Raw genomic sequence first — 13,965 nt, 5'->3', positions numbered from 1 at the left:
AAACAAATTGATCATATGGATCAAAACCTTGTCTAACTCAATGAAACAATGAGCCATGCCATGTAGGGCTACCCAAGATGCACAGGTCATGGTGGAGAGTTCTAACTAATCGTGGTCCACTGGTGAAAGGAATGGCAAAAGACTTCAGCAGTCTTGCCTTGAGAGCCCCATGAAAAGACAAATAGATATGACACTGAAAGATGAACTCCCCAGGTCAGTAGGTGCCAAATATGCTACTAGAGAAGAGCAGAGAAATAACTCCAGATGGAATGAAGAGGATAAGCCAAAGCTAAAACAACACCCAGTTGTGGATGTGTCTATAAAAAACAATACTGCATAAAAACCTGGAAAGTTAGGTCTGTGAATCAAGGTAAATTGGAAGTGATCAAACAGGAGATGACAAGAGTGAACATCATCATTTTAAAATTCAGTGAACCTAAATTTACTGGAATGAGCAAATTTAATTCAGATGACCATTATATATACTACTGTAAGCAAAAATCCTTAGAAGAATTGGAGTAGCCCTCATAGTCAACAAGAGAGTCTGGAATGCAGTGTGTCGTTATTAAGTCATGTCCTACTATATGCTACCCAAAGGACTGCAGCCCGCCAGGATCCTCTATCATGGGGATTCTCCAGGCAAGATTACAGGAGTTGCCATTTCCATGCAGTACTTGAGTGCAGTCTCAAAAATGACAGAATGATCTCTGCTCACTTCCAAGGCAAGCCATTCAATATTACAGTAAATAAAATCTATTATGCCCTATCCACAAATGCCAAAGAAGCTGAAGCTGAACGGTTTTATGAAGACCTTCTAGAACTAACAACAACAACAAAAAATGTCTTTTTCATCACAGGGGACTGGAGTACAAAAGAAGGAAGTCAATAGGAAACTGGAGTAACAGGCAAGTTTGGCCTTGGAGTACAATATGTAGCACAACAAACACTAACAGAGTTTTGCCAAGGGAATGCACTGGTCATCTTTCACCAACACAAAAGAGATGACTCTATACATGGACATCACCAGATGGTCAATGTAAAAATCAGACTGATTATAATTCCCACAACTGAAGATGGAGAAGCTCTGTACAGTCAGAAAAAAAAAAACAAACAGAAGACTGGGAACTGACTGTGGCACAGATCATGAACTCATTATTGCATTCGGACTTAAACTGGAGAAAGTAGGGAAAACTACTAGGCCATTCAGATATGACCTAAATCAAATCCCTTATCATTATACAGTGAAAGTAACAAATTGATTCAAAGGATTAGATCTGAAGAACTGCGTCCTTGTCCCTGAAGAACTATGGATGGAGGTTCATGATATTGTCCAGGAGGCAGTAATCAAAACTATCCCCAAGAAAAAGAAATGCAAAAAAGAAAAATGATTGTCTGAGGAGGCCTTACAAATAGCTGAAAAAAGACGAGGAGAAAAAGGCAAGGGTGAAAAGGAAAGATATACCCATCTGAATGCAGAGTTCCAAAGAATAGCAACGAAAGATAAGAAACCATTTCTAAGTGAAAAATGCAAAGAAACAGAAGGAAAAATAGAATGGGTAAGACTAAAGATTTCTTCAATAAAATTAGAGGTACTAGAGGAATATTTGGCCTGAGTGCAGAATGAAGCAGGGCAAAGCCTAATAGAGTTTTGCTAAGAGAACATACTGGTCATAGCAAACAGGCTCTTCAAACAACACAAGAGAAGACTCTACACATGGACATCACCAGATGGCAAACACCAATATCAGATTATTATGTTTTTTTGCAGCCAAAGATGGAGAAGCTTTATACAGTCAGCAAAAAACAAGACCAGGAGCTGACTGTGGCTCAGATCATGAACTCCTTATTGCCAAATACAGACTGAAATTGAAGAAAGTGGGGAAAACCACTAGACCATTCAGGTATGATCTAAATCAAATCCCTATGACTATAAGTGGATTTGAGGAACAGATGTAAGGGACTAATCTGATATACAGAGTGCCTGATGAAAGATGAATGGAGGTTCGTGACATTGTATAGTAAACAGGGATCAAGAACATCCCCAAGAAAAAGAAATGCAAACTAGCAAAATTTCTGTCTGAGGAGGTCTTACAAATAGCTGTGAAAAGGAGAGGAGCCAAAATCAAAGGAGAAAAGGAAAGATATACCCATCTGTAATACAGAGTTCCAAAGAATAGCAAAGAGAAATAAGAAAACCTTCCTCAGCGATCAGTGCAAAGAAATAGAAGGAAACAATAGAATGGCAAAGACTAGAGATTTCTTCAAGAAAATTAGAGATACCAAGGGAACATTTCATGCAAAAATGGGCTCAATAAAGGACAGAAATGGTATGGACCTAACAGAAGCAGAAGATATTGAGAAGAGGTGGCAAGAATACACAGAAGAACTGTACAAAAAAGATCTTTACAACCTAGATAATCATGATGGTGTGATCACTCACCTGGAGGCAGATATCCTGGAATGTGAAGTCAAGTGGGCCTTAGGAAGCATCACTATGAACAAAGCTAGTGGAGGAGATGGAATTCCTGTTGAACTACTTCAAATCCTGAAAGTTGATGCTGTAAAAGTGCTGCACTCAATATGCAAGCAAATTTGGAAAACTCAGCAGTGGCCACAAGACTAGAAAAGGTCAGTTTTCATTCCAATCCCAAAGAAAGGCAATGCCAAAGAATATTCAAACTACCTCACAATTGCACGCATCTCACTCACTAGAAATGTAATGCTCAAAGTTATCCAATCCAGGCTTCAGCAAAATATGAACCATGAACTCTCAGATGTTCAAGCTGGATTTAGACAAGGCAGTGGAAACAGAGATCAAATTGCTAACATCCACTGGATCATGGAAAAAGCAAGAGAGTTTCAGAAAAACATCTATTTCTGCTTTATTAACTATGCCAAATCTTTGACTGTATGGATCACAATAAACTGTGGAAAATTCTGAAAGAAATGGGAACACCAGACCACCTGGCCTGCCTCTTGAGAAACCTATACGCAGGTTAGGAAGCAACAGTTAGAACTGGACATGGAAAAACAGACTGGTTCCAAATAGGAAAAGGAGTACGTCAAGGCTGGATATTGTCACCCACCCTGCTTATTTAACTTATATGCAGAGGATATCATGAGAAACACTGGGCTGGAAGAAGGACAAGCTGGAAGCAAGATTACCAGGAGAAATATCCATAACCTCAGATAGATGCAGATGACACCACCCTTATGGCAGAAAGTGAAGAAGAGCTAAAGGCCTCTTGATGACAGTGAAAGAAGAGAGTGAACAGGTTGGCTTAAACTCAACAATCAGAAAACTAAGATCATGCATCCAGTCCCATCACTCCATGGCAAATAGATGGGGAAACAGTGGTTCACTTTATTTTTTGAGGCTCCAAAATCACTGCAGATGGTGATTGCACCCATGAAATTAAAAGAAACTTACTCCTTGGAAGGAAAATTATGACCAACTTAGAGAGCATACTAAAAAGCAGAGACATTCCTTTGTTAACAAAGGTCTGTCTAGTCAAGGCTATGGTTTTTCCAGTAGTCATGTTTGGATATGAGAGTTGGACTATAAAGAAAACTGAGAGCTGAAGAATCGATGCTTGTGAACTGTGCTGTTGGAGAAGACTCTTGAGCATCTCATGGACTGCAAGGATATCCAACCAGTCTATCCTAAAGGAGATCAGTCCTGGATGTTCATTGGAAGGACTGATGTTGAAGCTGAAACTCCAATACTTGGCAACCTGATATGAAAAGCTGACTCATTTGAAAAGCCCCTGATGCTGGGAAAGACTGAGGGCAGGAAGAGAAGGGGATGACAAAGGATGAGACAATTGGATGGCAATACCGACTCAATGGGCATAAGTTTGGGTAAACTCTGGGAGTTGGTGATGGACAGGGAAGCCTGGAGTGCTGCAGTTCATGTGGTCACAAAGAGTTGTACACGACTGAGCTACTGAACTGAACTGCACTGAAGGGGAATATTTCATGCAAAAATGGGCACAATAAAGGACAGAAACGGCATGGATATAACAGAAGCAGATGGTATTAAGAGATGGCAAGAACACACAGAACTACATTAAAAATAATTTAATGACCTAGAAAATGATGATGGTGTAATCACTCACGTAGTGCTAAACATCTTGGAATGAGAAGTCAAGTGGGTTTGAGAAATCATTATTATGAACAAAACTAGTGGAGATGATGAAATTCAAGCTGAGCTATTTCAAATCCTAAAAGATGATGTTGTGAAATTGTTCCACTCATGCCAGCAAATTTGGAAACTTCATCAGTGGCCACAGAACTGGAAATGCTCAGTTTTCATTCCAAACCCAAAGAAAGGCAATGCCATAGAATGTTCAAACTACCACACGTTTGCACTCATCTTATACCTTTGCAAAGAAATGCTCAAAATTTCCATGCTGGGTTTCAAGGTTATATGAACTGAGAACTTCCATATGTACAAACCAGATTTAGAAATGGCAGAGAAACCAGAGATCAAATTGCCAACATCCAATTGATCATAGGAAAAGCAAGAGAATCTCCCCCTGCCTCAAAAAAAAAAAAAAAAATCTACTGCTTCATTGACTACTATAAAGCCTTTGACTGTGTGGATCACAAAAAACAGTGGAAAATTCTTCAAGAGATAAAAATTGTAGACCACCTTACCTGCCTCCTGAGAAACCTGTATGCAAGCTAAGAAGCAATTGTTAGAGCTGGACATGGGACAAAGGACTGGTCAAAATTTGGAAAAGAGTGCATCACCTGTATAATGTCACTCTGCTTATTTAACTTATAGGCAGAGTACATCATGTGAAACACCAGGCATATGAAGCACAAAGTGGGAACCAAGATTGTCAGGAGAAATATCAATAACCTCAGATATGCAGATGACACCACCCTTATGGCAGAAATTGAAGAGAAATTAAAGATCCTCTTGATGAAGATGAAAGGAGAGAGTGAAAAACTGGCTTAAAACTCATTCAAAAAACAGAAATCATGGCATCCGTTCCCATCTCTTCATGGCAAATAGTTGAGGATACAATGGAAACAGTGATAGACTTTATTTTCTTGGGCTCCAAAATCACTGCAGATAGTGACTGCAGCTATGAAATTATAAGGCACTTGCTCCTTGGAAGAAAAACTATGAAAAACTGAGGAGCATATTAAAAAGCAGAGACATTGCTTTGCCAACAAAGATCTGTATAGTCACAGCTGTGGTTTTCCAGTGGTCATGCATGGATGTGAGAACATAACCATAAGGAAGCTGAGCACCAAAGAACAGATATTTTTGCATTATGGTGTTGCAGAAGACTCTTGAGAGTCCCTTAGACTACAAGGAGATCAAACCAGTCAATCCTAAAGACTATCAGTCCTGACTATTCATTGGAAGAACTAATGTTCAAGCGTCAGCTCCTATACTTTGGCCATCTGATGTGACGAGTAGACTCATTAGAAAAGACCCTGATGCTGGGAAAGATTGAGGGCAGGAGGAGAAGGGGACAACAGAGGATGAGATGGTTGGATAATATCACCAACTCAATGGCCATGGATTTGATCAAGCTCCAGGAGGTGGTAAAGGACAGGGAAGCCTGGTATGATGCAGTCCAATGGGTTGCAAAGAGCTGGACATGACTGAACGATTAAACAGCAAAAACTTTATCCGCATCCACAGTGGTAACTGCAAAAGTTTCAGTTGAGTTCAGTTCAGTCGCTTAGTCGTGTCCGACTCTTTGCGACCCCATGAATCGCATCATGCCAGGACTCCCTGTCCATCACCAACTCCGGGAGTTCACTCAAACTCATGTCCACTGAGTCAGTGATGCCATCCACCCATCTCATCCTCTTTCGTCCCCTGCTCCTCCTGCCTGCAATCCCTCCCAGCATCAGAGTCTTTTCCAATAAGTCAACTCTTCACATGAGGTGGCCAAAGTACTGGAGTTTCAGCTTTACCATCATTCCTTCCAAAGAACACGCAGGGCTGATCTCCTTTAGAATGGACTGGATGGGTCTCCTTGCAGTCCAAGGGTCTCTCTTAATGAATACTTATTGAATTTTAAAAAATGGACAAATTTATATATAAAGATATATTTAGACTCTTGCTTGCTTTTAATCCTTAATGAAAGATTTACATTTGGAGACTTTTTTATTTAGTATACTCTGATGTAAGGCTATGGTTTTTCCGGTGGTCATGTATGGATGTGAGAGTTGGACTGTGAAGAAGGATGAACACTGAAAAATTGATGCTTTTGAACTGTGGTGTTGGAGAAGACTCTTGAGAGTCCCTTGGACTGCAAGGAAATCCAATCAGTCCATTCTGAAGGAGATCAGTCCTGGGATTTCTTTGGAAGGAATGATGCTCAAGCTGAAACTCCAGTACTTTGGCGACTTCATGAGAAGAGTTGACTCATTGAAAAAGACTCTGATGCTTGGAGGGATTGGGGGCAGGAGGAGAAGGGGATGACAGAGGATGAGATGGCTGGATGGCATCACTGACTCGATGGACGTCAATCTGAGTGAACTCCGGGAGTTGGTGATGGACAGGGAGGCCTGGTGTGCTGCGATTCATGGGGTTGCAAATAGTCAGACACGACTGAGCGACTGAACTGAACTGAACTGAACTGAACTGAACTGATGATTATAAGGAGTACATTTAGTTGCTGTTTTGATATTCTATTAGTCCCACTTTCCTGAATTTTATACATTAGTTTCTGGATACACTGAGGATTCCAATTGCTTTCACAAAGTAATTTGTGAAAAGTAAAGTAAAATGGACACCTTTTTCTCTAGTCCTAAAACTTTCACAGCTGCTCAGTAACTTGTAGGAAAGAATTCACACTATGATGACACATAAAATTATTCTGTTTAATGAACTTCTTTCCAAACTTCCCAAACTAACAAGATATGCCCAAATTGTGGACAGGAATTAAGAAACTAAGTATTCTTCTGCTTTAAAATCCTTTTTTATCTCATCACGCTCACTTGAAACTGTGAAAATTGGTTAGTCAAATTTCAGTATTGAAGAAATGAATAAAATAATGAACTAGTGAATGATGAATAAAGGGAGAGCCACACTGGGAAAAAATCCTACTTATTTTCCATAACTCACAGCACCAAAAATCATTGATTGTATAAAAGTACTATTAAAATAGACATCTGTTACTTTTTTAAGTCTTAGAACTTCTGCCAGAATAAATCTTACCTTCAAGTCTTAACAGATGCTGTGTTTCATTTGAAATTTTTGATCCACCACATATGTCTATGCTTTATAAGTGAAGTTTACCACTAGTAAAACTGAACAAATGAAGAATCATAATAACTTTTTTTCTAAATTAAGATCCCTCAATAAATTCTATCCACTCTTGTTTTGTAACTACCTTAATAATCCAGTTCATCATTCAATACTCAATTATTTAACTGACTGTAAAGTGGTCAACTCTCTTTTGCAACTTTCTCCACTATAATTTATCCTTTACATGTGAATTATATTCTCTCCCACCCCCGATTTTGGGAAAACCAATTTTCCCCAAAAAATTGGTTGAATGATTTTTCAGAACAAAAATGTAAAATTGTGTTATTGACTTATAATTAAATGGACGGTACTTTATTAGTGAACGTAATTGTGACTTCTGTAAGATCCAAACCACAATGTTTGAATAGCATAATGCAAAAAAATGTTCTCATGTAGCTATTCAACATTAATAATTCTTGTGGTTGCCTTTCCTCTGGGTTATAAATTAGGTATTCAAACTCTTTCCATATTGTGACTTTATCCATTTTAACCTGGGGCTCCAAGGTTTACCCTGGGAAGGCTTCTACATTATTTATTCAGAGGGAAAATAAATGGGAAAATGCATGGGAAGTTTAGAGCATCTAGACCTGGAAATGTTGGCCATTGTTTATGTCATATTCTTTTAATCAGAAGTTGGTTACATATCATATATAACTGTCACAGAGACTTCAGATAGTAATCTAGCTCTTTGGCAAAGAAGCTGGAAAAAGATATTGATCACTGTCTCATGTACATGCACTTCTACTCGTAGAGGTTCTCCAGTGTGTCTTGAAAATAAACCTGCATCCTAGATGGAACTTTCCACAGTTACTGTGGTGTCCAAGTCAGATTCATAAACTACTGTTTAAATTCTGTGAACCATTCCAAATACTTTCCATTTATGCTTAGATAAGCCAAAAATTGGCTCTAATTCTAGCATTTTTATCCAAAATCTTAACTAATACACTCTTCTAGTCACATTTTCCTCCTTTTATCCCCAATAAAAATTGGGGAAAATATCTAACTATTCAGTTAGTCAAGTCTTCTCTAAATTTATGTTACTTATTCTAGTCTAAAAGTGTGTCCCTTTGAGGTCATTCCTGAATTCTCCTGAACCTCCAAATATGAATACCTATTAGTTTTTCCCAATATACCATGAGTGACTCACCTCCAAAAGTCCTTTTGTGAGTATCTGCTACTTCCATATTTACATTCCATTTCAGTATTTACTGAATTTCAATTAATTTCTAGTCATTGTTTTAGTAGCTATATATATCCAGAGTAATTGGATGAATTTTCCCTTTGTAATTTATTTCCATTCACCTGTCAATATAATTGCCTAATCATTTTTTCCCTTTGAAAACTTTATCAGATGAGTGATGGTGATTCTTTTCTACATCTCCTTCTCTGTACTTGGGATTAGGTCTTGAAAAGTTAAAGGGGAGAAAAAGAAGTATTAGGAGATGTTGAAAAGCCAGACACAAATATTTATATTCTATATAATTTCATTTATAAGACATTTTCTAAAATATAAAACTTATAGAGAAAAAGCAGATTAGTTGTTGCTAGCTGCTAGGAATCAGGACATGAAAAAACATAGTCACTCAGCCATATCTGACTCTTTGTGGGCTCCATGGACTGTAGCCCACCAGGCTCCTGTATCATGGAAGTTTCCAGGCAAGAGTACTGGAATGTGTTGCCATTTCTTAAGGGAATCTTCTTGTCCCAAGAATTGAACCCATGTCTTATGTCTTCTGCATTGGCAGGTGGGTTCTTTACCACTAGTGCCACCTGGAGAGTTTGAAACTGAAAACAAAGGGACACAAAAGAATTTTTTAGCTTTAGGAAACTCTTCTATATCTTGATGGATGTTACATAACTGTACACATTTGCCATAATTCGTCAAACTACCTAAATGGGGTACATTTTCCTCTATGTAAATTATACCTAAATAAATTTGACAAAAATCCAAAATAGTAATGCCCCAAATGCATTGCTTCATATTGAAGTCATTTCACGTGATGACTCAACTTTTTCATCTTTAGCCTGCTGTGTTCAAAAAAGCCTATAGATCAACTATTATAAGAATTCCCAAATTTATGAAGCACATTGTTTTAGTTCTCTTTGTTTGTAATAAACTTAAATATGTTTCACCTGCTGGAGAGCTACTCATCTTTGTATAATAATCAGTTGATTATTCTAGATAATTGTAGAAAATCATTGATTATCACTTCCTTAAGATATATGTATTTATATCTATCTATATATCACTTAATCTAGCTACCTACACGTTTTAATTTCCCCACTTCAATATAAACCCATTTACCTCTGTAATTGTCACAGAATTGCTTCCCTAATCCCAGTATTTTCTGTACATTTTGTGGATAACAACACACACGTGGAATAAATGATTCCAACTGCTAGCCTCAATGTTTTAAGGATGTGCCTATTATGAATCCTGATATACCTTCCTCCTTGAAACTGAAGTGCTAGTCACTCTATGTTGTCTGACACTTTACAAACCAATGGACTGTAGCCTCTGTTCACAGAATTCTCCAGGAGTCATTCCCATTTACTGGGATCTCCTCAACTCAGGGATCTAATCCACATTGCAGCCAGATATTTTACCATCTGAGCCACCAGGGAAACATTACCCTTCTCCTTAGTTCAGTTCAGTTCAGTCGCTCAATCCTGCCCAACTCTTTGAGACCCCATGAATCACAGCATGGCAGGGCTCACTGTTTATCACCAACTCCTAGAGTTCACTCAAACTCATGTCCATGGAGTTGGTGATGCGATCCAGCCATCTCATCCTCTGTTGCCCCTTCTCCTTCTGTCCACAATCCCTCCTAGCATCAGAGTCTTTTCCAATAAGTCAACTCTTCATAAGAGGTGGCCAAAGTATTGGAGTTTCAGCTTTAGCAACAGTCCTTCCAATGAACACCCAGGACTGATCTCCTTTACAATGGACAGGTTGGATCTCCTTGAAGTTCAAGAGACTCTCAAGAGTCTTTTCCAACACCACAGTTCAAAAGCATCCATTCTTTGGTGCTCAGATTTCTTTATAATCCAACCTTCACATCCATGCATGACAACTGGAAAAATCATAGCCTTGACTAGACAGACCTATGTTGACAAAGTAATGTCTTTGCTTTTTAATAAGCTATCTAGGTTGGTCATAGCTTTCCTTCCAAGGAGTAAGCATCTTTTAATTTCATGGCTGCAGTCACCATCTGCAGTGATTTTGGAGCCCAAAAAAATAAAGTCTGACACTGTTTCCACTGTTTCCCCATCTATTTCCCATGAAATGATGGGACCAGATGCCATGATCTTCGCTTTCTGAATGTTGAGCTTTAAGCCAACTTTTTCGCTCTCCTCTTTCACTTTCATCAAGAGGCTTTTTAGTTCCTCTTCCCTTTCTGCCATAAGGGTGGTGTCATTTGCATATCTGAGGTTGTTGATATTTCTCCTAGTAATCATGATCCCAGCCTGTGCTTCTTCTAGCCCAGCGTTTCTAATGATGTACTCTGCATATAAGTTAAATAAGCAGGGTGACAATATACAGCCTTGAGGTACCCTTTCTCCTATTTGGAACAAGTCTGTTGTTCCATGTCCAGTTCTAACTGTTGCTTCCTGATCTGCATACAGGTTTCTCAAGAAGCAGGTCAGGTGGCCTGGTATTCCCATCTCTTTCAGAATTTTCCACAGTTGATTGTGATCCACACAGTCAAAGGCTTTGGCATAGTCAATAAAGCAGAAATAGATGTTTTTCTGGAACTCTCTTGCTTTTTTCATGATCCAGCAGATGTTGGGAGTTTGATCTCTTGTTCCTTTGCTTTTTCTAAAACCAGCTTGAACATGTGGAAGTTCACGGTTCATGTATTGCTGAAGCCTGGCTTGGAGAACTTTGAGCATTACATTACTAGTGTGTGAGATGAGTGCAATTGTGTGGTAGTTTGAGCATTCTTTGGCATTGCCTTTCTTTGGGATTGGAATGAAAACTGACATTTTCCAGTCTTATAGCCACTGCTGAGTTTTCCAAATTTGCTGGCATATTGCATGCATCACTTTCACAGAATCAACTCACAGGATTTGAAATAGCTCAACTGGACATCCATCCCCTCCACTAGCTTTGTTCGTAGTGATGCTTTCTAAGGCCCACTTGACTTCACATTCCAGTATATCTGGCTCTAGGTGAGTGATCACATCATTGTAATTATCTGGGTCATGAAGATCTTTTTTGTACAGTTCTCTTGTGTATTCTTGCCAACTCTTCTTAATATCTTCTGCTTCTTTTAGGTCTGTAGCATTTCTGTCCTTTATTGAGCCCATCTTTGCATGAAATGTTTGCTTGGTATCTCTAATTTTTTTTTGAAGAGATCTCTAGTCTTTACCATTCTGTTGTTTTCCTCTTTTCCTTTGCATTGATCACTGAGGGAGGCTTTCTTTTTTTTTGAGGGAGGCTTTCTTATCTCTCTTTGCTATTCTTTGGAACTCTGCATTACAAATGGGTGTATCTTTACTTTTCTCCTTTAATTTTGGCTTCTCTTCTTTCCACAGCTATTTGTAAGGCCTCCCCAGACTGGGATGGTCTTGATCCATGTCTCTGTACAATGCTATGATTATCTGTCCATAGTTTATCAGGCATGCTATCTCTCAGATCTAGTCCCTTAAATCTATTTCTCACTTCCCCTGTATAATATAAGGAATTTGATTTAAGTCATACCTGAACGGTCTAATGGTTTTCCCTACTTTCTTCAATTTAACTCTGAATGTGGCAATAAGGAGTTTATGATCTGAGCCACATTCAGCTCCTGGTCTTATTTTTGCTGACTGTATACAGCTTCTCCATCTTTGACTGCAAAGAATATAATCAATCTGATTTCAGTGTTGACCATCTAGTGCTGTCCATGTGTAGAGTCTTCTATTGTGTTGTTGGAAGAGTGTGTTTGCTATGATCAATGAGATCTCTTGGCAAAACTCTATTAGCCTTTGCCCTGCCTCATTCCATATTCCAAGGCCAAATTTACCTGTTATGCCAGGTGTTTCTTGTCTTCCTACTTTTGCATTCCAGTCCCCTATAATGAAAAGGACATCTTTTTTGGTTGTTAGTTCTAAAAGGTCTTGTAGGTATTCATAAAATCATTCAACTTCAGCTTCTTCAGCATTACTGGTTATGGCATAGGCTTGGATTACTGTGATATTGAATCGTTTGCCTTGGAAATGAACAGAGGTCATTCTGTCATTTTTGAGATTGCATCCAAGTACTGCATTTCAAACTCTTTTGTTGACCATGATGGGTAGATGGGTACCCCATTTCTTCTAAGGGATTTCTGCCCACAATAGTATATATAATGGTCATCTGAGTAAAATCCACCCATTCCAGTCCATTTTAGTTCACTGATTCTTGAAATGTCAATGTTCAATCTTGCCATCTCCTGTTTGACTGCTTCCAATTTGACTTAATTCATGGACCTAACATTCCAGGTTCCTATATAGTATTGCTCTTACAGAATCGGACCTTGCTTCTATCACCAGTCACATCTGGAAATACTATTGCTCTTATCAATTGATTACCCTAAGGATAAGATTTTCCTTCTTTAAAAAAATTAATTTAATTGATTTTACTAATATTTCCACAGAGTTTTGTCTCCTCCTCTGGATCAACATTCAGAAAACAAAGATCATGGTATCCAGTCCCATCACTTTATGGGAAATAGATGGGGAAACAGTGGAAATAGTGTCAGACTTGATTTTGGGGGGCTCCAAAATCACTGCAGATGGTGACTGCAGCCATGAAATTAAAAGATGCTTACTCCTTGGAAGAAAAGTTATGACCAACCTAGATAGCATATTCAAAAGCAGAGCCATTACTTTGCCGAATAAAGTCCGTCTAGTCAAGGCTATGGTTTTTCCAGTAGTCACGTATGGATGTGAGAGTTGGACTGTGAAGAAGGCTGAGCACTGAAGAATTGATGCTTTTGAACTGTGGTGTTGGAGAAGACTCTTGTGAGTCCCTTGGACTGCAAGAAGATCCAACCAGTCCATTCTGAAGGAGGTCAGTCCTGGGATTTCTTTGGACGAATGATGCTGAAGCTGAAACTCCAGTACTTTGGCCACCTCATGCAAAGAGTTGACTCATTGGAAAAGACTCTGATGCTGGGAGGGATTGGGGCAGGAGGAGAAGGGGCCGACAGAGGATGAGATGGCTGGATGGTATCATTGACTCAATGGACATGAGTCTGAATGAACTCCAGGAGTTGGTGATGGACAGGGAGGCCTGGTGTGCTGCGATTCATGGGGTCACAAAGAGTCGCACACGACTGAGCAACTGAACTGAACTGTACTGAACTGGATCGATTATGTCCATAGAGTCATAATGCTAAGCAGCTTCCTACAACTGACACAGTTAACGTCTAATTAGCAGTCATTCATTATCAGCCTTTCTCAAAGGAACTGTGAGTCTGAATGGTGATATTAGCAAAATATGCCTATGTCTGGGACTTAATCCTTAAGTGTTCATAGCAACTTGGGAAATCAAGCTGTCTGCTGTCATACTGCTTCTCTAACCCAGGAGTCCAGGATAGCCAACTCAGCTTTTATTCAGAATTTTGTAATAGAAATAATATCCCAAGTTCAAGCAGAGAAAATCATTCTTCTAATGAAGAGTTGCTCAGTTGTTTTTTTTTTTTTTTTTTTTTTTT

This window comes from Oryx dammah, unplaced genomic scaffold (genome assembly GCF_014754425.2).
Source record: "Oryx dammah isolate SB20612 unplaced genomic scaffold, SCBI_Odam_1.1 HiC_scaffold_11203, whole genome shotgun sequence".
Lineage (NCBI taxonomy): Eukaryota > Metazoa > Chordata > Mammalia > Artiodactyla > Bovidae > Oryx > Oryx dammah.
This window is presented reverse-complemented; position numbering follows the sequence as displayed.